We start from the raw sequence: 24,709 nt of genomic DNA, 5'->3' as shown, positions 1-24,709 counted from the left end.
TTAAATTATACACGGATGACATTATGTTACTAATCCAACCTGACCTGCAATCCCAGACTCAGGTCTTACAGATTTTTGAAGAATTTGAAGCTCTAGGAGGCTATCGGATCAATAAGAAAAAAAACGAAATTTTGGTCTGCGGGGGCATAGATCCAGAGCTACACCCAGATTTAGTTAGTTGTATTAATCCTAGGCCTAAAAGGTATTTAGGAGTTCTGTTTTCCGTGCTTGTTTCGGATCTATATGTGCTCAACTTTGACCCGCTTCTTCAGAAGGTTCGCTCCATGTTTATTAGATGGAACTCGCTCCCATTATCCATTTTGGGCCGAGTCGCTCTGATCAAAATGTCTATTCTCCCACTTTTTAATTTTTTATTTTCAACAATTCCTTGTTTTCTCCCAGGCTCTTTTTTTTCAAAAGTAGAGTCTTTGTTTTCCGGTTTTATATGGAGTAAGAAGACTCCTCGTATAGCAATAGGGACACTATAAGCGGATACAGAGCAAGGAGGTCTTGCGCTACCAAACATTAAAGATTACTATAATGCCTATTTGGCACAATACCTAAACAGATTTAAACCTGAAATACAAGGTCCAGATTTATTTATTAATGTTTTTGCGGATTTAATTTGTCTTGAAGCTCAAATTCCCTCCCCGCTATTAGTGCCTAGATCTCCAAAACTCGTCAGATATAAGATTATGAACTGGTTTCTTAAAAGAAGAGATGCCATGCTTAAAAGATACTCTCTTTCGCAGTTTAACCTAATGACTCCTTTAAGATATGTTTTTGCACATACTGAGTTAAAAATCAGCTCGGAAATCGTAGGTAACTGGCATCGCGCAGGATTTCATATATTAGCAGACTTTTGCAGAGATGGCAGATGGATAACTCCGATACAGATGTCACGACTAATTCAAGGACACTTTCTCCTAAATGGCTTCTATATTAGGATTTACAAAATGCTGGAACTACTTGATCTTACACATATTAGCTGCTGCAAACCAGATTCGCTGTTTAAAATGTCCCGTTCAAAATACTGAGATATCACAGCCGGAGGCAATCGGCTCCATAATGTTCTCACACTACCAACAGATTTATAGTAAACATCAAGCTATAGACCATCAAAAGCTCTCTAATTTTCTTGGTAGATACCCAATTCCCTTCCTTTCAAAGATTGAGCAGGAGAAAATGTCGAGTCCATTCACTAAAACGGAACTAGAATTGGTGGTTAAGGATTTACCGCTCTGTAAGGCTTGCGGCCCAGATGGGCTGACCTCTGAATTTTTTAAAGTTTTTTAAAATTCTTTTTCCGACTGGTTATTAAAATTATTAAATTCTATGTTAAATGGTGGTCGAGTTCCAGATTCTTTTCATGAAGGCGTGGTAGTAAGCTTTCTGAAGAAGGGGAAAGACTCTAAAGATCCTCTAAAGATCCTAGTTCATACAGACCGATTACTTTATTAAACTCCGACTATAAAATCACCACTAAACTACTATCTATTCGTTTTAACACCATTGCTGCTGATTTAATACACTCTGATCAAAACGGTTTCATAGCAGGTCGTCAATTAATCACTAACACATACTTTTTGATTGAGGCATTAGATTTTTTTCAGATAAGGAGTATTCCTGCATTAATTCTGTTTTTAGATGCATAAAAAGCTTTTGATTTGGTGGTTTGGAGAACTCTTTTTTTCTATTTTAACGCACCTTAGAATTCCTTTACAGTTTATTACTTTAATTAAAAATTTATACACTGGTGCCAAAGCTAATATCATTATTAATTCCGTCATGGTGGGCTCAGTGGTAGTGCAAAGCGGAACCAGACAAGGATGTCCTCTGTCACCTATTCTTTTTGCTTTTTTTATTGAACCATTGGCCACTGCAATTCGGAACTCCGTGAACATTACTCCTCCGATTACCTCTATGTCCAAAATTAAATTATACACGGATGACATTATGTTACTAATCCAACCTGACCTGCAATCCCAGACTCAGGTCTTACAGATTTTTGAAGAATTTGAAGCTCTAGGAGGCTATCGGATCAATAAGAAAAAAAACGAAATTTTGGTCTGCGGGGGCATAGATCCAGAGCTACACCCAGATTTAGTTAGTTGTATTAATCCTAGGCCTAAAAGGTATTTAGGAGTTCTGTTTTCCGTGCTTGTTTCGGATCTATATGTGCTCAACTTTGACCCGCTTCTTCAGAAGGTTCGCTCCATGTTTATTAGATGGAACTCGCTCCCATTATCCATTTTGGGCCGAGTCGCTCTGATCAAAATGTCTATTCTCCCACTTTTTAATTTTTTATTTTCAACAATTCCTTGTTTTCTCCCAGGCTCTTTTTTTTCAAAAGTAGAGTCTTTGTTTTCCGGTTTTATATGGAGTAAGAAGACTCCTCGTATAGCAATAGGGACACTATAAGCGGATACAGAGCAAGGAGGTCTTGCGCTACCAAACATTAAAGATTACTATAATGCCTATTTGGCACAATACCTAAACAGATTTAAACCTGAAATACAAGGTCCAGATTTATTTATTAATGTTTTTGCGGATTTAATTTGTCTTGAAGCTCAAATTCCCTCCCCGCTATTAGTGCCTAGATCTCCAAAACTCGTCAGATATAAGATTATGAACTGGTTTCTTAAAAGAAGAGATGCCATGCTTAAAAGATACTCTCTTTCGCAGTTTAACCTAATGACTCCTTTAAGATATGTTTTTGCACATACTGAGTTAAAAATCAGCTCGGAAATCGTAGGTAACTGGCATCGCGCAGGATTTCATATATTAGCAGACTTTTGCAGAGATGGCAGATGGATAACTCCGATACAGATGTCACGACTAATTCAAGGACACTTTCTCCTAAATGGCTTCTATATTAGGATTTACAAAATGCTGGAACTACTTGATCTTACACATATTAGCACCCCTAATCAGTTATGGAATGATCTCTTGGTAGCCTCACTGGTTAGAAAGCCAGGGGAATGGAAACGTTGTCTCGCTTAGAGCATTGAGAAAGACCTTAGTTTAAAAGCAATCAAAACATGGCAGGAACATGAGAATCATAACATATCTCTTAATACTTGGAAGACCTTAAATAAATTGAACTTCTGTGTATTGAGAGGGTCCAACTGGCGCAGAATGCTCTTTTTTAATAAATGGTTATTATATCGCACTCCGGCTCTTATCGCTAAAATGTACGACAACACTTCTGCTAACTGCTTTAGATGTCAGCATTTTGCTCCAGCCAATTGGTCCCATATTTCAGGAATGGTTGCATAAAATGAAAAGAGTCAGAAAGTCTGAGTTTCTATATGCACAACGAATTGGAGGGATTAGAAAGTTTGACAACATTTGGAAATCATTCTTTGATTAATTGTAGATATATGTTTGGTGTCTAAAAAGTATGTTATGTTTTTGCCTTGTATCCGTTATCCGGATTCCTCGATATTACATTCTTTTTTATCTGCTTATTGTTTTTATGCACGCTATGTTTATTTTGATTCCAAAGTACTTCAATAAAAAAAAGTTACAAAAAAAAAGGGCTGCACATTTGAGCATAACCAGGAGGTGGAACTAGGGAAATACTACACATACCAGAGGGTTGAGGAGACTGCAGTAAAATATACCAACCAAATCGATGCACTACATACTTGAAGTAAATGTTGCAGAGTGTATTTCGTCCTTTAAAGTGTTATACTGAAATGTCTTTGCGTAGCTTGTATGTTCTAATGAAAATTACTTATCTAACTGGTGCTTGATGAGACATCGTATTCATGGTGTTTGTGCACAGGAGAGCAAAACGCAGAAAGTGTCAGGGCATACATTGTTATCAGTTCGTTTTATATAATGCACTTAATTTATCAGTAACGGATCCAACACAGAAACAAAAACGCTGCTCACGATCAGTGCGACTCTGCTGAGTGGGGTTGGTGATTCCACGCCACACGTGATGGGAGAGGGTGGGGTTGTCACTTCAATGATCGACATCCAGCATTGGAACTTCAGGGATGAAGCCTGAAACGCCCAAGGGAGGCCTTCACCACTGAAAGTCAGGGCTTTGCTGAGCTGATGATCTCACAGGTCCCAAATCCGATGGATCATCAGCCCAGGAAAATGCAGCTCAAGAGGCTGGCGCAAGCGCACTGGCCAATCACATTTGCCTGCATGACACCGACCTGTGACTGCTGCCTGACCCACACTGAGTGACGATTCCTTTAAAAGATACACAGCAGGCAGTTTATATGCATCTGTTTCATAGATACCTGCAATCAAAATAGAGGCCGAAAACACAGAGGGCGCAGCCCAGGCGCCATAAGGAAGAACAGCCGCTGTTCCTACCCTTGCCCCATCCTATTTTCTACCATTCACTCTAAGTCCCTTTCATACTCCACCGCTACTTCTCCCTTTCTCCTTTTCCCTTTCTCTTCCTTTCTTTTGCTATCCTTCATCTTCCAGATCCTACCCCACGCCTTCCCTTCCCTCACGCCCCTTTGTCTTCCGTTCCCCTTTTAGCTTTCCTAAGCTTTTCCCTTTCCCTCTCTGGCCTTTTCCCTTTACCCCTCCCATGCCAGCTTCATCAGTAGCCCTATTTCCTTTCGGTCAACTTCCCTTTTCTCAATTCTTTATCCATTACCAATTTATGCAAATCTTTTAACTACCATACTTCATTCATTCTTTCCTAAACCCTCTCTTTGTCTACCCACCGTTCTCATCCCTGTCCTTTCCATTCCTTCCTCATCCCTTCCATAACATAATCCCTTTCGAATTCCTCCGCTCCATCCCCTCTCTTAACATTTCCTACCCTTGCCTACCCTAACACCATACAATCTGTTCCCTCCCCTCACCTTCCATCTTTCCTCCCAGTAGCTTCACAATTCCTATTGTATCCTTTTCTATTTCCATTGGGTTCAATTCTTATCCCCTCATCTCCCACCTTCTACCTATATCCCTATTCCATTTCTTTTATACTCCTTTCACTCACTTCTTTACCTAACACTATTGCCTCTCATCCCTTTCTACCACCTCAGCATCACTTTCCCTTTTTTCATTCTTTCACCCTGAAATCTCACTCAATAACACAGTTGATTACTTCTCCTTCCTGTTTCCGTTCCCTTTTCTTTTCCCTTGCTTTCCTGTTTCCTTTGCCATTTCTCTACCTTTATCTTTTCCTTCTGTTCCTCTTTCCCTTCAATTCAATTTCCTATTCCATTCCATTCCATTCCATTCCCCTTCCAGTTCCCTTTCTTTGTGCTTCTCTTTTCATTCCTTCCCTTCCTGTTTCCTTCCATTTTGCCCTTCCCTTCCTGTTTAGCTCCCCTTTCCTTGCCTTCCTGTTTCCCTTTCCCTTTTCTATTCCTTACTTTCTTGTCTCCTGTCCGTTTTCCCTCCCTTTCTCCTTCTGTTTTGATTTCACATATCGCTTGCCTTCCATTCCTGTGTTCTTCCCATCCCTTTCCCTACCCTTCATGTTTCCCACCCCTTCCCATCTTTTTCTTTGCCTTATCCCTTCACTTCCCTTTTTTCTACACTTTCCTTTCTGGTCCCCTTCCCTCTTCACTTCTTTTTTCCACTGCTTCCTATTGATTCCTGTTTCCCATCCGTTCCCTCTTCCCTTCCTGTTTCCCTTCCCCTTCCCCTTTTCCTTCCCTTCCTGTTTCCCTTTTCTACCTGTCTCTTCCCTTTCCTTCCTGATTATTTTCTCTTTTCTTTTCTTTTCTTTTCCCTTCCATTTCTTTTCTTTCCCAGTTTCCTCACTGTTACACTTACCCTTTCCCTTCCTGATCCTCTTCCGATTCTTGCTCCCCCTCTCTTCCCTTTTCCCGCCCTCTTTCCATTCCATTTTCCCTTCTCCATTGATTTCCCCTCCTGTTTTCCCTTCTCTTGCTATTTTCCTTCCCTTCTGGTTAATTTTCCCTTGCATTTTCTCTTACCATCCCTTTTTCCTTTGCTTCCCCGTTCCCTTACTCTTTCCATTCTCTTCCCCATCCTTCCCTTCCATTATCTCCCTTCATTACTCTTCCCATCTCTTTCCTTCCCTTTTTGTTTCTCCTCACTTTTCCTTTCCCTTTTTCCTTCCCTTTAATTTTCCCTTCCTCTCTTTTTTCCCTTCCCATCCCTTTTATCTTCCCATCTTTTCCTGTTTTCTTTCCGTTCCATTTTCACTTCTCTTCCTGTTTTAGTTCCGTCTCTTTTTCCCTCCCTTTCCCTTCTTTTTTTCCTTTCCTTTCCTTTCCTTTCCTGTTCCCTTCCCTTTCCTTTCCTTTTCCCTTCCCTTCCCGCTTTCACATCCCATCCTTTCCCTTCCTATTTCCCTTCCCTTCCTTTTTCACTTCTTCCCTTCCTTTGCCTTCACTTCCCTTCTCTTCCCTTTTCCCATCCTTCCCTTTTTCTTTTGCTGCTGTTCCTTTTGCCCTTCCCCATCCCTTTTCCTTTCCTTTTCTTTTCTTTTCCTTTCATTGTTACCTTCCCTTCTGTTCCTATTTCACTTCCCTTTTCCTTTCCATTCCTGTTTTACTTCCTATCCCTTTCCCCATCCTTCCTGCGACCCATCCCATCCCTTCCCTCCCTTTTCCATTCACTTTCCCTTTCCCCTACCCTTTCCTTTCTGGTTCCCTTCCCTCATCACTTCATTTTCCCTTCTGTTTACTATTCGTTCCCTTTACCCCTCTCTTCCTTCCCTGTTTCACGTCTTCTTTCCTGTCCATTCCTGCTTACCTTCCTTCCCTGATTCCCTTCCTGTTTACTTTCCTTTCCATCTCCATTTCCCTTCCCTTTCCTTACTGTTTCCGTCTCCCTTTTCCTTTCTCTTCCTGTGTCCTTTCACTTCCCATCCATTCCTGTTTCTCTTCCGTTCCCTCCTGTTTCCCTTTTCCTTTCTCTTTTTCCTTCCCTTCAATTTTCCCTTCCTTTCTTTTTTCCCTTCCCATCCCTTTTATCTTCCCATCTTTTCCTGTTTTCTTTCCGTTGCATTTTCGCTTCTCTTCCTGTTTTAGTTCCGTCTCCATTTCCTTCCCTTTCCCTTATTGTTTTCCTTTCCTGTTCCCTTCCCTTTCCTTTTCCCTTCCCTTCCCGCTTCCCTTCCTATTTCCCTTCTCTTCCCTTTTCCCATCCTTCCCTTTTTCTTTTGCTGCTGTTCCTTTTCCCCTTCCCCATCCCCTTCCCCATCCTTTTCTTTTCTTTTCTTTTCCTTTCACTGTTACCTTCCCTTCTGTTCCTATTTCACTTCCCTTTTCCCTTTCCATTCCTGTTTTACTTCCTATCCCCTTTCCCCACCCTTCCTGCTTCCCATCCCATCCCTTCCCTCTCTTTTCCATTTACTTTCCCTTTTCCCTACTCTTTCCATTCTGGTTCCCTTCCCTCTTCACTTCATTTTCCCTCTGTTTACTATTCATTCCTTTTACCCCTCCCTTCCTTCCCTGTTTCTCTTCTCCTTTCCTGTCCATTCCTGCTTAACTTCCTTTCCTGATTCCTTTCCTGTTTCTGTTCCATCTCCATTCCCTTCCCCTTCCTTACTGTTTCCTTCTCCCTTTTCCTTTCTCTTCCTGTGTCCTTTCGCTTCCCATCCATTCCTGTTTCTCTTCCGTTCCCTCCTGTTTCCCTTTATTTTTCCTCCCTTTCCTGTTTCCCTTCTCTTCCTTTCTGTTCACTTTCCTTCCTGTTTACCTCTCTTCTCTTTTCCCTTCCCACCTTTACTCTTTCGCTTCCTTTATCCCTTTCTGTTTCACTTACCATTTCACTTTCCTTCACTCCCTCTTTCTCTTCCAATTCCTGTGTCCTTTCCTTCCTGTTTCCTTTCTCTTTCTCCTTCCTTTTCCCTTCCTCTTGCCATTTCCTTTTTCCTTCTCCCTTCATTTCCCCTCCTGTTTTTACTTCTCTTCCTATTTTGCTTCCCTTATGTTCTATTTCCCTTTGCACTTTCTCTTCCCATCCCCTTTTCCTTCGCTTTACTGTTCCCTTACTCTTTTCCTTCTCTTCCCCATAACTGTCCCTCCCTTTTACCCCTTCCTTACTCTTCTCTTCCCATTTCACTTTCCTTCCCCCTTCCTGTTTCCCTTTCTGCCCATATATTTCCTTCCCTCCTGTCCTGTTTCCCTTCCCTTCTGTTTTTGGAGAGGGGGAGGGAGAGGAGGAGTGGGATGGGGACGGAAAGGGAAAGGAAAAATGGAAAAGGAAGGAAAACCAGGAAGATGGTATGAGTAGAGGAAGGGGTATATGAGAGAAGGGAAAGATGAGGGAAGGTAAAGAGGAGAAAAGGAAAGAGGTGGAAAGGGAAAGAGGAGGGAAGGGTAACAGGAACAAAAGGGAAGGGCAACAAGTAGCATGGGGAAGGCAACAGGAAGGAAGGAAAAAGAAACAGAAGGGATGGGATTGGAAAGGAAGAGACCCTCCTATTTCTTTTCCCTTCCCATTCCTTCCTTCCTTTCCCTACTCTTATGTTACTATAACTCTCACCTGTCTTTTCTGCAGTAGCGATAAGATGAACACAATGCTAGATCCTCCACCACATCACGACCACCCAACTTTGTCAAAGTATGTCATGGTAAGATGGGAGAAGAGGGAAAGAGAAGGGAAGAAGAAATAACACCTGTTCCACAAAGCACTTTAGTAAAGAAGAAGAAATAACACCTGTTCCACAAAGCACTTTAGTAAGGTAGGTAGGGTCTCAGGTAACTTCTATATGTTCCCTATGTGTATAGAAACAGAACAGTATCCGTAATAGTAGGTCTACTATGGATGAACTAAACAGTAAACTATAATCATATATTGAGTTGTTTAATCCTTGACTACCTTGATGACTCCCCTTTTCCGAAATAAAGAAAAAATAACTGCATACTCAGGTTTTGCATACAATGTATGAAGTTAAATAAAAAAGAGGGGATCTACACTTGATATTCACTAATTCAATAACAAGTCTTATAGCGCTAGCATAATGTATTTCATAACCTACCTAAAAGCATTCTGTATTATGCTTTAGTAAGCCCCAAAATGTAATTACCGATATCCAGCAATGGAACAAGTTATTTAACATAAAGGATAATGGAAAAAAAGCACAAAAATTGGTGCAGGGGTATCAAGCCTGAACATCAAGGCTTCCAACAATTCATCAATTTTATAACTTATGTTTTTTCCTTCATAGGTAATAACTAAGGCTGGCACAAAGAGAAACTGAGGAATCCTCGAATAGGAGAGCAGAAGTCAGATAAGTATTTCAGAGAAGTTATACAATAGTGCAAAAATCGCATTACAGCCTGAGCAGATCAAAGATTTTTTCTACTTTGTTTTATCAGGTATGAGGAATGGGGTCCGATGCCAGGAACATTGCAAAGCCGAGGTCAGCCACCACCAGACCACCACTGAACAAGACACCAACTCGAAGAACGTAGCTCTGCATGACCTGGAAGTATGAGGTGAGTGTCAGCAGGACAGAGGTATGCACTCAGAGACTAGAACGAGAAGCGTCCTTGTGCCTGCTTTGCCTGAATGTATTCTGTCCGCATCCTGCCTCCGCCACATTCGCGGACAGGCATGGAGCTACGCAGGCAGGCATGGAGCTCACCCGACAGTACACCTCCCCAAGAACACCCATTACAGGCTATGGTTTAGACAGGGTACCTCCTGTGAAACTGATGCAATAGACAAGGGGTAGGCCTCCAAGTGTGATCCTTAGGCCCATAACTCTTCCAATGAACCAGGTATTGCAGTCTGCTTCTAACTGTCCTAGAATCCTAAATAGCTTTCACTTCACATTCAGGGGCACCATTTACCAACACCATCGGGGTTTGGCTGGCAATTGAGTATCAAGCATTTCAGGGTATACCAAGAAGACATGGAAGACTGAATGGATCTTTAATGTGGAAGGAAGTTCCAGTTTCATAGCAACCGGTTGTATTACTTTATTGATTTTGTAAGGTCCAATATAGCGAGGTTTAAATTTGTGAGTACCCTTGACTGCTTTATTCTGCGTAGATAACCATACCATGCCCACTGCAGATATGCTGGACTGGAGCGACGATGAAGATCTGCATGTCTTTTGAACACAGCCTTAGCCCTATCAAGATTATCCTGAGCTCTTGTCTGTATGTCGTGTGTATGGTTTACTAGTTCTTGGGCAGCATGGACCAAAAAACACCAGGTGAGGACAAAAGTAAATAACACGGATGAAACCCATAATTACAAAAAAAGGAGAAACACCAATTGAAAAATATAAACCATTGTTAAAGGCAAATCCTGCCGCCCACAAAAACATATCCCAGTCTGAAGAGGAATTCAACAACTGACACCACCTCAAGTATTGTTCAGGTATTGGATCACTCTCTCTGTCTGACCATCTGTTTGTGGGCGATGGGCAGACAAAAGTTGAATGTCCATATGCAATAAGGTGCATAACCCTTTCCAGAATTTATTTACGAACTGGGGATCCCTATCTGAAACCACAACAGAGGAAAGACCATGTAAAGGTACAATGTTTTGTAGAAACAATATGGCCAATTCTTTAGCAGAGGAGAACTCTTTCATAGTGATGAAGTGGTACATCTTAGTCAGCATATCAACCACTACTCAAATGACCATGTGCACTTGTTTGGTCTTCGGCAATTCCACTATGAAATCCATGGAAATGGAATGCCAAGGACTGGGAGGAGTGGGCATTGGTGTCAATAAACCGGCAGGCGCCTGATCACTACTTTTGCATAGTGCGCACACATTACATTGTTGTATATACTGTTTAGTTTCAGCAGCCATTGCAGGCACAAAAATTCTCTTCTAAGAAGATCAGGAGTTTTCTTGTATCCTTGGTGCCCTGTAAGCCGGGTCTGGTGGCGCAGTGGACTAATGCATCCACTATAGGGGCCTGTGTTCGACCTCATGGTCACAGGTTCTAATCCCGGCGGGTCCACTCAGCCTTTTATCCATCTGAGGTCGATAAAATGAGTACCATTGAGTTGGGTAACAATATACATCTGTTATTCAGTGCCTAGAGACCCTTGGGTGATACGTGCGCTTTACAAATACACGTTATATTATGTTATGTTAAGCATATGTGTATGGCACATAGTGCGCTGTTGTAGCAATACTGTGGGAATACCAAGAAGACCCCCTTGTACGTAAAGAAGGTTCTGTACCCTTTCCCCCTTATGCCTTTGTTCCAGATTCACTACTTCCTTTGTTTGCTGGGCTTTTAATACCTCACTTATACATTTTTCTTCTGAATGTAAGGCCCCTAAAATACGTTCTCCAGCTATAATAGAAGGATGATCACTAGGTGTATCCTGAATTTCATAACTTAACCGTGACAATGCAGCTGCTTTTCTGTGTTTCTTCCCGCTTAAAATTGCATCACAAAATTGAACTCACTAAAGTACTGAGTCCAGCGCAGTTGTCTCATTGATAATGCACACACTGATTTTAAGAACTGCAAATTTCTGTGGTCAGTATGAACAGTAACTGTATGTACAGCTCCCAACAGGTACTGGCGCCATTTTTCAAAGACCTTCTTTATGGAAAGAAGTTCCCTGTCACCCACCAAATTATTTTTCTCTGTGGGATTTAACTTATGGGAATAAAAGGCAACGGGGTGTTAACACCCTGATTCTTTGTCTCTTTGTGACGAAATTCCCCAAGTGGCCACTTGAAAGGATTCTGCTTCAACTATGAACTGCTGTGATGGATATGGATATCTTATTATGGGAGCTTTGGTAAATTCATGTTTTATCTTTTTAAATGCCTCTTCTGCTTCAGGGGTCTACTGAAAAGATGAGCCCTTGCATAATAACTTAGTGATAGGAGATACCAGGGCTGAAAAGTTGTCAATAAAATGTCTATAGAAGTAAGAAAAACTAAAAGAACTTTGCACTTCTTTCACTGATTGAGGTGACTGCCAACGGGTTATGGCTGACACTTTCTGTGAGCCCATTCTAATCCCTTCAAAGGATTATAAGAAGCCGAAAAAGGTGACCTTAGATGTTTGGAACTCAAATATGTCTAGTTTTGCACACAAATTAATGTCTCTTAGTTTCTCAAGAACAGACCTGGCATACCTTGTATGTTCTCCCACAGAAGAGGAATAAACCAAAATGCTATTGCTAAGGGCAATAGTGAACACATCCAACAGTTCTCTCAATACCTCATAAATAAAAAAATGAAAAGGCCGCAGGAGTGTTACATAAACCAAAGGGCATACCTAAATATTAGTACAGCCCAAATTTTGTGCGAAATGCGTTGTGCTACTCATTGCCTTCTTGAACCCTTACTAAATGATATGCTCAGTAAAGATAGAGCTTAGTGAAGATCTTCGTGTCTTTGACCTGATCTAGCAAAGATTGGATTAACCCCTTCGATGCTGATGACGGAGCGGTTCCGTCATCAGCATCGGTTGGGCTGTGCTAGCACAGCCCCCGGGGGGATCGCTGGCGCTCCCCCCCTGGGACATCGACGTCAGCGTGCACAGCACGCGCCGACGTCATCAGGAAGCGCTGGACGCGCTGGAAGCCATTTCTTTCCAGCGCGTCCAGCGAGAGGAGGTAGGTTTTGGCCTCCGGTGGGGCCGCTGTGCAGTGCCTTGAGGCATCGGGGGGGAGGAAACAGTGTTTCCTCTCCCCTGATGTCCCAATGCAGGGCATTCCTGGTGCACGATCGCGCCGCACGATCGGCCGTTTTTTTGGCCGATCTGCACCCCGGGGGGGGGGGGGGCAGTAAAGCCCACTAGAGCCAGGGATTACTTTCATTTTCAAAATCGGAAGCGACCCCTTCGGCAAGGGTCCCTTCCTAAGGGGGTAAATATTTTTTCAGACTTTTCTGCCCTCCCTAGGGACAGATCGGCCATTTTTGTTGGCCAATTCTGAACCATGGGGGGGAGTAGAAAAGCCCACTAGAGCCAGGGAATTTTTTTTTAGGAAAATTGGAAGCGACCCCTTGGGCAAGGGTCGCTTCCTGTGGGCCCAATTTGAAAATAAATATTGTGCTTGCTTTCAGGGGACATATATTTGTTTATGTGTTATCAGCCATTCTGTCCCCATTTGTGTAGTGATACAAAAGGGGATGATGGATGGAGCGTTTGAACAAATCAAACACTCACCCCCAGTCAATTGATCTGGGTTTAATCCATCACCATTCTTTAGTTCACTCAGCCACCCCAGTTCAGACATGGCTATATGCAAATCAGTCTGACCCTGTGCTTTATGGGAACAGTCCAGCCCGAACTGCCAAGCCATGTCTTCCCTGGACCGGAAACAAGCATCCTGGGACCGGTTTCGGATTCATAATCCTCATCAGCCAGGCTATCTTGAATCCAGTGGCCAAGTGAACAAGGGACTCACGTCTGAGTATACCTTGCCACACTTAGGGCGAACAAAGCGATGCCCTTTTGTATCGCCCCATTTGTGTAGTGACATAGTCTGTGACATAACTTGTTGTAATGTGTATTGTTTTCCTTGTAAAGTGTAATGTTTTTATTTCCCCTTTTTTGTTCTTGTTCTAGGCTTTTGCTCTTTAGACTGTTGGAGTGTGCGGTTTTGTTACTGGTGGTTCTGCTGTTTGTGTCGTTGCATTTGTTTGGTAAGAGACCTTTTTTGTACTATTTCAATGTAAATGTGTTTCTTGCAAAATGTGTAATAATACTAGTACGTTCTGTTTCTTTTTGTGATTGTAAAACATGGTTTGCATTAGTGCTTGTTGTGTATTGTTTTCTGTACATTTGTTTTTTTTCTTCTTTCTAGTGGGATATCGTTGAGTATTTGCTGTGTCTTTGCAGAGTAGGTGCTGGTGAGTGTGGCTATATTTTGTAAGTGAATTGTATAGTTGTTCAGTTTATAGATCTTTGTGGTAAAGGCTTACATTTTTTTACCTACTTTGCACAGTCTTGGTTGTTGAGTTGTTTGTGCAGTCTCCTTTCTTAGTGAGCATAATGGCTAGCCGCCGGATTACCGCTCAGCAAGTTGTTGGAATGCTGTTTGATTCTTCCTCTGACCATGGTGCTGAGAGTGACTCTGATTCTGAGACAGAGGTGGGAGGTGAAGATTCTGGTAGTGAGTTTTCTCTGCACATTTATATGCTGTGTGACAGTCGGACTGGATATGTCTCTAATTTTAGGGTGTACACCGGTAAGGAATCCCAGATTAACCCCCCTGGTTGTCCGTCCACTTTTGGAGTGACTGAGAAAATTGTGTGGGAACTTGGTAGAGGTTTTTTTAACAAAGGCCATAATTTATATGTAGATAACTTCTACACTGGTGTGCGGTTGTTCAGGAAATTGGCCAAAGTGGACGTTGTTGCGTGTGGCACAATCCGCTCTAACCGTAAAGGTTTCCCAAAAGAACTTGTTTTTCAAAAGCTTGCTCGGGGACAGTGCAGTGCATTGCGTTGTGAGGAGCTTTTAGCTGTGAAGATTTCAGACAGGAGAGATGTCTACATGTTGACTTCCATACATGATGAAGGCACTGAAGCGGTGACTGTTTGGGGTCAGGTTGCAGAAGCGCGCAAACCTGTGTGCATTATGGACTATAATAGGCACATGGGTGGTGTTGACAGAGTAGATCAGAGGTTGGAACCGTATGCTGCTCTTCGTAAGTCTTACATTTGGTACAAGAAGTTGGCTATCCATCTTTTACACTTGGCAACCTTTAATGCTTTTGTTGTGTTCCAGCAATCTTGTCCTCAGTCAAATATGACTTTTGCAAAGTTTCAGGAGTCTGTAATAGGCAGCCTTGTTTTAGTGGAACAGGCAAGTGTTCCTAGAGTTGGAGTGGTGGAGGATGTTGCCAGATTGAAAGATCGCCACTTTCCTGATCAAATTCCTCCTACTACCTCAAAAGACTTTCCCAGTCGGAGATGTAGAGTCTGTTGGCGAAGAGGTTTGCGGAAGGGGGTTCGTATGTACTGCCCCGACTGTCCTTCTAACCCTGGGCTGTGTGTACCTGCTTGTTTTAGAATGTACCACACACAAAAGAATTTATGGGAGCATCCATGAGTGGTAAAGTGAACAGGCTGGTCTCTATTCTTTAAAACTTATTGTTCAGTTTCAAAGTTGGCATTTGTGTAGTGTATTTAGATTTAGTTGTTGTGTTAGTAGATTTGTATCAATTTGCAATTTGTTTTTGTTTTTTATTTGTATCGACAAAAACTAAAGTATGATGTTGGTTTGCGTGTAGTGTCCATTGTCTGACGGTGTGCATGGTTTGGCGCTTGGCTGGCGGTGTCTGTGGACTGGTGCTTGGTTGGCGGTGTCTGTGAACTGGTACTTGGCTGGCGGTGTGCGTGGTCTGGTGCTTCGTTGGCAGTGTGCGTGGTCTTGCGCTTGCCTGGTGGTGTGTTGGGATTGGTGCTTGGCTGGAGTTTGGCTGGCGGTGTGTGTGCAGTGGTGCTGTCCTGGCGGTGTGTGTGGACTGGTGTTTGCCTGGCGGTGTGCGTGGTCTGGTGTTTGGTTGGCGGTGTGTGTGGTCTTGCGCTTGCCTGGTGTTGTGTTTGGATTGGTGCTTGGCTGGCGCTGTGCCTGGCTGGCGGTGTCTGTGGACTGGTGCTTTCCTGGCGGTGTGTGTGGACTGGTACTTGGCTGGCGGTGTGCGTGGTCTGGTGCTTGACTGGCGGTGTGTGTGGTCTGGTGTTTGACTGGCGGTGTGTCGGAAGTGACTTAATGCTGGGTACTACACACAGTGCTAGTTGAGCGCCACTCCATGTAATCTATGAGTTTGTGTAGTTGCTGTGTCAGGAATGTGGGCGTGTGAAAGTGATGGACCCTTGATTGGCGTTGTCTGCTGGTGGGAGTGTAGTAAGGTGATGGGTCCGCGGCTGGCGGTGTGAATGTTTTGTATGTATGTGTCACATGTACGAAAGGTGTATGAATGGCCTATAAAGCGGTTGGTGCCTTGTCGTGGCTTTACAGCTCACGAGCTGTGAGTCAATGGTTCAGTTTCTTGTCCTTACCATTTTTAACAGTGTATTTCATTTTTTGTGAAATCACTTGCTAATACCAATCCAACCAGTATGTGTGTGTGTTTGAAAACTTGATGTCTGTGTAGTTTTTTTTTCTTTTTTGTTTTTTTTTAAGCAGGACGCACCTTGTCACTTTTTTTGTAAATGTTGTGATGCGTTGCTTTTGTGCCTGGTGGTGTGAATGGTCTTCTGTGTGTCAGGTATGAAAGGTGTGTGAATGGCCTGTAAAGCGGTTGGTGCCTTGAAGTGGCTTTACAGCTCACGAGCTGCGAGTCATTGGTTCAGTTTTTTGTCTATGTAATTGACAGTGCATTTCATTTTTGTGAAATCTCTTGTTAATAAAATTATATATACTGAACCATCACTCGCCCTCGTGCCAAATCCAACCAGTATGTGTGTGTGTTTGAGGAATAGATGGCTGTATAGGGATCTTGTTTTTCTAAGTATCTGTGCCAAGGTGTACATTCCGCTTATGAATAACCTGCCAATTGTAGATATTGTTGAAAACCCATGGGACTTCATGGTGATGTCTCTCTGGTGAAATTTAACAATTAATTGTATCCACAATATCCTGCAAAACTCACAATGTTCGTCGTAATTTCCTTTCAATATTGCACCCAAATTGTCACGCTGCACAAGTAAACAACTAATTTTGTCTAAACTAATTGGATTTGCTAGGCGGGGTCACATGAGTTTTTCAATCCTTCCTTTTAGACGTGTACTTCACTTACCCGAATCGCGATCTCCACGGCTGTCCCAATCACACCCCTAGCTCACCTCCCTTAAGCCTTAGCCAATCGGCCGGGACGGGGCGGAGCTTGGAGGTGGGACACCACAGTTAAAACTCAGCTCTACGCGGGAAGCGGGCAATTGTATGTTGCTGCCACGCGGTACCTGTTAACTTGCGCTGTTTGAATGAAAAAGCTTGCGCTTGTGTAAAATTGAATCTGGCATTGTTTTAAAAAACTTTTAGACTTGTACTTCACTTACTCGAATCGCGATCTCCACGGCTGTCCCAATCACACCCCTAGCTCACCTATCTTAGGCCTTAGCCAATTGGCCGGGACGGGGCGGAGCTTGGAGGCGGGACACCACAGTTAAAACGCAGCTCTATGCGGGAAGCGGGCAATTGTATGTTGCTGCCGCGCGGTACCTGTTAACTTGCGCTGTTTGAATGGAAAAGCTTGCGCTTGTGTAAAATTGAATCTGGCATTGTTTAAAAAAACTTTTAGACTTGTACTTCACTTACTCGAATCGCGATCTCCACGGCTGTCCCAATCACACCCCTAGCTCACCTATCTTAGGCCTTAGCCAATTGGCCGGGACGGGGCGGAGCTTGGAGGCGGGACACCACAGTTAAAACGCAGCTCTATGCGGGAAGCGGGCAATTGTATGTTGCTGCCGCGCGGTACCTGTTAACTTGCGCTGTTTGAATGGAAAAGCTTGCGCTTGTGTAAAATTGAATCTGGCATTGTTTAAAAAAACTTTTAGACTTGTACTTCACTTACTCGAATCGCGATCTCCACGGCTGACCCAATCACACCCCTAGCTCACCTCCCTTAGGCCTTAGCCAATCGGCCGGGACAGGGCGGAGCTTGGAGGCGGGACGAGGGGCCTAAGCCCGTCTGCGCCCGTCCGAGCCGGGCCCTGGGGCTATGAGTCCCGCTCAAATCATCTCTTATACCCCAGGGTCACTAAGAGAGCTACGTCAACTCCCTTCCACGCTTCCCCCAGCTGTTCTCAACCGCATCACCTCTTTGGGCATCTCTCAAAACCCAAGGGACCCTTCCACTAATACAGGCTTCTACATCACTCCTCCTTCCTCCCGCACTATAGTCTCCTCCACAGCCAGTGAGACGACCTTTCGGGTGTTTTACCTCAACTCGCGTTCTATGGTTAAACATCAACTAGATATATTTGTACTACTAACATCAGAAAAGTCAGACGTGCTGTTAATCACCGAAACCTGGCTCACTACGGATTCCACCCCGGACGTGCTGGCTGCACTCCCTTCAGATTATTACATTCTTAATGTAAACCGAACACCGGGTAGACCAGGTGGCGGGGTGGCGGCCATTATAAACAAAAACTACAAGTTTATCACCACGGCCTCTCTAGCCTTACCTGAAGTTGAAAATCTCGTCATTAACCTCGAAACTGATGCAGGCGCCCTCGCTCTAATACTTATTTATCGTCCCCCCCAGCCCATGCCCTCATTCCCTCTTTCTTTAAGTGAACAAATGGCGAACCTAATGACCAACAACACAAGAGTATTACTCATTGGCGATTTTAATTACTGGTTTAACGATACACGAGGGGGGCCACACGCGACTGAACTTTTCAAACTACTGACGAGTCTAAACATGACTCAGCTAGTATCTGCCCCCACCCATGTTAAGGGCCATATTCTCGATCACATCTGGTCCCATAATATCACAGTGTCAACCCCAATAATCTCCCCCTGTATCTGCTCGGATCACCACCTGATTGAAGTCACAGTGACCGTCAAGGGTAGGGTCAAGCCCCCTAAAATGGCAGGAGGCCTGTCTCGCAAACGGAGCGCACTCGACGCCCAGGGTTTTATTGATTCCTTGGCCAGTACACTTCCCATTATTGACTCCAACTCCAACATCGAATTGATGGAGGCAGACATCACCAACTGGCTACAGGTGGCCAGCGATGGGTATGCCCCTCTCACTAAATACTCGCGCACTAGGCATGGCAACGCCCACAAATGGTTCACTAGTGACCTTAAGGCGCAAAAGCTCAAACTTCGCCAACTTGAAAGAAATTGGAGACGCGGGTACTCCAAGGCAGACGACTGCTCTTCCTGGTGGCTCGTAAAGAATACAAAAACCCGATTTCCACGGCCAAAGCAGCACACGTCTCAGAAAGAATACTCTCGGCCCATAATAAATCTAAGGAAATCTTCAAAATCATGAATGACTTCACTAGCGACGATAGAATCCTACCAGCTCAGGCTCATACTCAAGAGATGTGTAACTCTCTGAATAATTTCTTTGTTGAAAAAATTGCGGCTATCAAAAATAGTATTTCCCTCACTACACATATGGGCCCATCTGACCCCACTCTCATCAATCCACTTTCATTTGACCATTTCCCAGACATCTGTCTAAACACCCTCTCAGAGCTCACATCCCGCGTCAAGTCGGGCTCTCCAAATGACTCTACCCCAAAGTATCCTTCCTTTCCTTAACGAATCCCTCAGTAAGGGCATAGTACCTAGCTCCCTCAAGGATTCTATACTGGTCCCCCTATTAAAGAAACCAGGGGCAGACCCCATTAACCCTGCCAACTACTGCCCTATTTCCCTTTTACCCTACCTGGCAAAGATCCTGGAGGCCCATGTCACTAGGTGCCTCTCTAAGTTCATTGAAAACACCAAGTTCCTGGAGCCTACTTCAGGCCTGCACATTCGACAGAGGCCGTCATCCTGGCAGTACTAGACACACTGAGGGGAAATGCCGACAAGGGGGCCCCCCAGGCTCTGGTGCTCCTGGATTTGTCAGCCGTGTTCGACACGGTGGACCACAATATACTACTACACCGTGTCGGACAAGCTGGCATTCAGGGCCCTGCTCACGAATGGATCAAGTAATTCCTGTCAGGTAGATCGCAAACGGTACGCTTGGGCTCCTATACTGCCACTAAGCTACCCACTGTATGTGGAATACCACAGGGTTCTTCCCTTTCAGCACTGCTGTTTAACTTGTATATTCGGCCACTCATTCATTCACTAAAAAACTGGAGGATAACGGTCTTCAACTATGCCGATGATCTGCAGATCATCTTCCCCTTGGACTCCCCAAACGCTGCAGCAGAATTCCAATCTGCGATGCTCCATATCCAGCAGTGGATGAATCACCATCAGCTTAAACTGAACCCAGAAAAAACGGAACTCGTTCTGCCAGGAAACAGCGTGGCACATTGGGGCTCACACTTCTGGCCAAATGAATTAGGTCCTCCACCCACGCTGTCACGTTCAGTGAAGAGCCTAGGGGTGGTCATCGACTCCGACCTCTCTCTCAAGGGACATGTGGGGGCAGTGATCTCCGCTAGTCTGTTCCAGATGCGAAAAATTAGGAAGATCTTCCACCTGTTATCGCACGCCGCCCTGGTGCAGGTGGTGATCTCCTTGGTGCTATCACGCCTTGACTTCTCCAACTCCCTTTACATAGGGCTACCTTAGACTCTGTCCCGCCGCCTTCAAATCATCCAGAATCAGGCGGCAAGGCTAATTCACAAAACCCCCAGATGGCAATCTGCTAGCCCTTCACTACAAAAACTACACTGGTTGCCTATTGCACAAAGAGCCGCTTTCAAGACAGGCTGCCTAATCTTTAAAGCACTCCATTGCAACAGCCCTGAATTTTTGAATAATCTTATTGTAAAGCACTCCCCGGCCTGTAACCTCCGCTAAGCACACCTTCACTTACTTGCTACTCCTTCTATCAGACTGCAAAAGCTAGGTGGCTGCAGGTTTTCATACCTGGCACCCAGGTTCTGGAACTCTCTTCCCCTCCCTATCAAGCTCAGTAACAACCTACTAAGTTTCAGAAAGGCTTTAAAAACCTGGCTATTCACACAATCCTGTTAACTCGTCCTACCGCTTCACCTTCCTACATACCCAGCACCAGGAAACTTATGGTGACAGTGCGCTTTACAAATTCCTATTAACATAACATAACATAACATAACACACACAACCACATACACACAACCACACACAACCAAACACACACACAACCACACCCACAACCACATACAACCACACACAGACAACCACACACACAACCACACCCACAACCACAACCACACACAACCACACGCACACATAACCACATACACAACCACACACACACAACCACACACAGAACCATTCCCACAACCACCCCAACCCACTTCCACACACAACCACACACACATCCACATACACATCCACATACACAACCACACACACAACCACACACACAATCACACACACAACCACACACAACCACACACAACCACAACCACACCCAACCACACACACAACTACACAAACAACCACACACACAACAACACACAAAGACAACCACACACAACCACACAAACCACACACACACAACCACACACAATCACACACACACACACACAACCACACCCACACACACAATCACACACACACATTCACAACCACACACACAACCAATATCACAACCACACACAGAACTACACAAAACCACTCACACACATAACCGCACACACACAACACACACACAACCACAACCACGCACACACACAGCCACACAGCCACACACACAGCCACACAGCCACACACACAACCACACACACCACCCACACATACAACCACACCTAAAAACACCCATAACCACATACAACCACACACACACAAACAACCACACCACCACACCCACACAACCACACACACACAACCACACACAGCCACACACACACAACCACGCACACACACAACCACACACATACACAACCACACACACAACCACACACACACTACACACAACCACACACACAACCACATACACAACCACACACACATAACCACACACAACCACACACACACACACACACACACACAACTACACACACAACCATACACATCCACACACACAACCACACCCACACACCCACAACCACACACACAAAGACACACACATAACCACACACAAACACAACCGCACACACAACCACACACATAACCACACACACAAAACCACACACACACAACCACACACACACACAACCACACACACACACAGTACCACATCCACACCCACAACCACACTCACACACAACCACACACACACACACAACCACACACACACAGGCACAAGCACACACCACAACCACACCCACAATCACACCCACAACCACACCCACACACAACCACATCCACACAATCACACACAACCACACACACTACACACACAACCACACACACACCCAAACACAGCCACACCCACACACACACAACCATACACAACCAAACAACCACAACCACACACACAACCACACAACCACACAACCACAACCACACACACACCCACGCACAACCACACACACAACCACACAACCAACCACACACACAAAACCATACAACCGCACACACAACCACATACAACCACATACACAGCCACACACAACCACAACCACACACACACAACCACAAACACATACATAACCACACACAAAACCACACACACAACCACACACCCATGCACACAAACACGCACACACACAACCACAACTACACACACAACTACACACAAAACCACAACTACACACACAACTATACACAAAACCACACACACAACCACAAACCCAAAACCATGCACAACCACACACATAACCACACACAACCACAACCACACACAACCACACACACACACAACCACACACCCCCACACACACACACTACACACACAACCACACACACAAAACCACACACACAACCACACACACACAACCACACACACACACAACCACACACATAACCACACACACACAACCACACACAACCACACACACTCAACACACACAACCACAACCACACAGCCACACACACAAACACACACACAACCACACAGACAACCACACACACATATAACAACACAAACACACACAACCCCAACCACACACAACCACACACACAACCACACATACAACCACACACACACAACACCACACACACAAAACCACACCCACAACCACACACACAACTACACATACAACCACACCCACAACCACACACAACCACAACCAAAAACAACCACACACACACAACCACACACAACCCCACACACACAGAACCACAACCATGCACACAACCACACACACACAACCACACACACAATCACAACCACAACCATACACACAACCACAACCACACACACAACCAACCACACACACAACCAACCACACACACATACACAACCACACACACATACACAACCACACACACCACAACCACACACACGCACAAACACACACACACAACCACACACACACACGCACGAACAAACACACACACGCACAACGACAACCACACACACAACCACACACACAATCACTCACACACAACTACACAATCACACATGCAACTACACACACAATCATACCCACACACACACAACCACAACCGCACATACAACCACACTCAACCACACACACAACCACAACCACACACACAACTATACACACAACCACACACCCAACCACAAACACAACTACACACACAAACACGCACACAAACACACACAACCACACACCCACACAACCACACACACAACCACACACACCCACAACCACACACAACCACACACAACCACACACACAACCACACACACAAACACAAACAACCACACACACAACCACACACACACAACCACACATACACAGCCACAGCCACACACAACCACAAACACAACCACACACAACCACACACACACAACCACACACACAACCACCACCACACACACAACCATACACACAACCACACACACAACCACACACACAACCACACCTAGAACCACACACACAACCACCCACACAACCACACACCCACAACCATACACACAACCACACACACACAACCACAGACACACAACCACACACACACAACCACACACACACAACCACACACACAACCAAAACCACACACAACCACACACACACAACCACACACACACAGGCACATGCACAACCACACACACAAACCCACACACACAACCACACACAATAACACACACACAACCACACACAACCACACCCACAAACATAACAACCCACACAACCACACACAATCGCACACAACCAAACAGCCACACACACAAACACACACACAACCACACACACAACCATAAAGACAACCACAACCACACACACACAACCACACTCAACCACACACACAACCACATCCACACACACATCCACAACCACACACACATCCACAACCACACACACATCCACAACCACACACATATCCACAACCACACACACAACCACACACACAACCACACACACGCACAAACACAAACACACATACAACCACACAACCAAACACACAACCACACACCCAACCACACACACACAACCACACACCCAACCACACACACACACACAACCACACAACCGCACACACAACCACACACAACCACACACCACACACAACCACACACAACCACACAACCACACACACAACCACACACACAACCACACACACACAACCACACACACATAACCACACACACATCCACACACAACCACACACACACAATCACAACCACACACACAACCACCACCACACCCACACGCAACCACACACAACCACACAACCACACACACAACCACACACAACCACACAACCACACACACAACCACACACACAACCACACATACAACCACACACACACAACCACACACACACAACCACACACACATAACCACACACACGCAATCACAACCACAATCACAACCACACACACAACCACACACACATAACCACACACACGCAATCACAACCACACACACAACCACCACCACACCCACACGCAACCACACACACACACCTACAACCATACCCACAAACACACACACAACCACACACACAACCGCACCCACAACCATACACACAACCACACAAACACACACAACCACACACAACCACACACACGAACAAACACACACATGCACAGCCACACAACCACACACACACACACACAATGACAACCACACATGCAACCAC

The 24,709-nt window shown here is 44.8% G+C and overlaps 1 long non-coding RNA gene across 1 annotated transcript in view; it reads left to right on the top strand.

The window, feature by feature from the left end:
• The window catches only part of LOC144753473 (uncharacterized), a 105,036-nt gene that overhangs the window by 21,968 nt on the left and 58,359 nt on the right, over positions 1–24,709 (top strand). Inside the window, exon 2 of the long non-coding RNA XR_013594375.1 lies at positions 9,137–9,407. This is a non-coding gene — a long non-coding RNA (uncharacterized LOC144753473). The remainder of the gene's footprint in view (positions 1–9,136; positions 9,408–24,709) is intronic.

This window comes from Lissotriton helveticus, chromosome 5_1 (genome assembly GCF_964261635.1).
Source record: "Lissotriton helveticus chromosome 5_1, aLisHel1.1, whole genome shotgun sequence".
NCBI lineage: Eukaryota > Metazoa > Chordata > Amphibia > Caudata > Salamandridae > Lissotriton > Lissotriton helveticus.
The sequence above is the reverse complement of the archived record's forward strand: the minus strand, read 5'-3'. Positions and strand labels throughout refer to the sequence as shown.